This window comes from Anneissia japonica, unplaced genomic scaffold, assembly GCF_011630105.1.
Source record: "Anneissia japonica isolate Jap-2015-1 unplaced genomic scaffold, ASM1163010v1 scaffold65656_len2358_cov182, whole genome shotgun sequence".
Classification (NCBI taxonomy): domain Eukaryota; kingdom Metazoa; phylum Echinodermata; class Crinoidea; order Comatulida; family Comatulidae; genus Anneissia; species Anneissia japonica.
This window is the reverse complement of record NW_022747859.1, coordinates 1-2,358: the sequence shown is the minus strand read 5'-3', so window position 1 is coordinate 2,358 and position 2,358 is coordinate 1. Positions and strand designations below refer to the sequence as shown.

At 35.4% G+C, this 2,358-nt stretch overlaps 1 long non-coding RNA gene across 1 annotated transcript; it reads right to left on the bottom strand.

Moving 5' to 3' along the window:
- Positions 1–186: 186 nt before the first annotated feature.
- On the bottom strand, positions 187–1,322 carry LOC117120636. The gene is made up of 3 exons (XR_004447394.1): positions 1,167–1,322; positions 825–878; positions 187–583 (listed from the first exon to the last, which is right to left on the bottom strand). It is a non-coding gene; the product is annotated as an uncharacterized LOC117120636 (long non-coding RNA).
- Positions 1,323–2,358: the final 1,036 nt, after the last annotated feature.

Below are 2,358 nucleotides of genomic sequence, written 5' to 3'. Positions count from 1 at the left end.
TTTTTTATTACTGCCTACCTAATTAAATCCATTTATGAATGCAATTTGTACAAAAAATCAAGTAAGTTACTAATTCAAATCATACCTGGGCTTTTGAATGTGAGGAAAGGCTGGTACATAAATTTGAGTGTAAAGCAGGAGATGGGCTTACACTTGAAGAACTATAGTTTAAAGGTTTGCATGGTGAAGTAGTAATATATTTAATGCTTGCAGTACACCACGTAGATATATTATAATTTTTCAATGATTATTACTGTTAAATCCCACAGTACCAGTTGAAAATTACATACATGCATACATTAAAAAATATATTGAGCAAAAAAAATCCTAACTTACTATTTGGTACCAAAACATTGGTAGCCTGTGCTATACCCATGGATAAAGCATGTTGCCCCATCGACTCAAAAGCTCCAGTCTCACTCTCGTTCTCTGCTATGACGTCTCTCATTTTCTTTCCCGAAACAATCTCGGCCTCTGTCAACACGTAACGTGGTTGATCCCGAAGGTAAAGTGGCTCGTATGAGTCCATCGTCATCTCTTCAATTAACTTCCCAACATCCCACAGATTAAACTTTCTTGAGGTCTGTAAACACAACAGAGGCCTATTTGGACACTTGTCTGCATTATGCATAGTTTGTCAGATTTGCTAAGAATATTACACACATTTTGGAAAATATCTGCTCCAAGTATTTTTCAACAATTGTGAAAAAAATGTGCTATTCAATTAGTGATACAGACTGTAGTGATACAAATTTCTTATACACGGTTTTGACTCGGCACAGAGATTTTCCTATTAAAACAGTTTCAAAAGTGCAATAACAAACCTTTCCTCCTCTCTCTTTGTCCAAGTACTCGTAAATCAGAGTTTTCTCTTTCACCTGAAAGATTAAATATGTATAATAACATAAAACTAAGATGTATAAATTTATTACATATTTAATATACTACTTTTCTTTTAACCTCACCAACAGTGGTGTGAAAGATATACACTGTAGGAACACGAAAACAGGAATAAAAACTTACATCAACAATATGAAAACAATAATGGTACAGCCCAAATTTGATCTCTCAAATCAAACATACAATACTAAAAATCATTTTGTGTGAGCAATTATTTAGAAGTTCTTGTATAAGAAAAAGTATTTTTGAAAGTGGTGTCAACCTACCTCATTGTAAAGAAGAGTCAACTCTCGAACGGTTAAAAAGTCCTTTAAACTGACGCCACGCTCGAGAAACAGCTTCACGAAATCCACTTGATTATGCACCAATGAATAATGCAGAGCTGAATCAAGTTCTCCTTTCTAAAAAAAAAAAATTTAAAAACCAAAATCAATCTTCTCAAAAGATTGTCCTCTTTAATACTATTTTTATGTGCATTCTAAGTAGTTCTATAGTACAATATATTGTAGTACCATCAAGGTATATCATTACAGCTGCAGGTTTATCAACTTATCAAATACCATTGCTATAGTTTTTATAAGCAGGCCAAATTCACAAACTGAGGAGTATACATGGCATTGGCTTTAGTATTTACTGTTCACTGGATACTAAGTTGGCAAAAACCAGCACATTTTTGTGCAACTTTCTCTGCTTCCTGGGGAGTATCCCTAGTCATGCTGCTTTACACGCACAACATACGTTCAATGCCATACCATTCTACCAGGTACCCATTTATACTCCTGGGTGGAGAGAGGCAAACGTAAATAAAGTGCCTTGCCCAAGGACACAAGCAATGCGACGGGCACCAGTCTCGAACTCCCGATCTCACGATCAGAAGTCCAAAACCTTACACGCTGCGCCACTTGACCCATACAAGACTTTTGCAAGTATTGTAAACATTTTAAAGGGCCGTTCACAGTTATCAATATTTTCAGAAGTGTACAAACAGTTCTCTTTTTCGGTACCCCTCACTCCCCTCTGAAAGTGTACAAAAAAAAGTTGATTTTGTAAAGCCTCCACTCCACTTGCTTAAAAATGAATATTACATCCATGGCTACATTATAATTTTACCATTATTTTACATATTGCATGTTATTTTGAATCAACATTTTTATGCATATGTAAGAGCGTACAAATTTGTCTACCCCTACCCCCTAGCATCATAATAATGACAGTGTACATTTATATAACACCATCAAAGAGGACCAAGGCGCAAATGAAGTCAAGAGAGTTATTATCAGTTGGTAACTACGAATAAAAAAAAATTACAATAATAATAATAATAATAATAACTTTATCCATGGTGGGGGAGGCTTCAGGAGTACTTTTGCTTGCCCAAGTAGAATTCCTAATTAACTCCCAAGACTCACGAATGGAAGGAACGTCTCATGTTTCCCTTTATTGGCTGCCCCTTAAGGG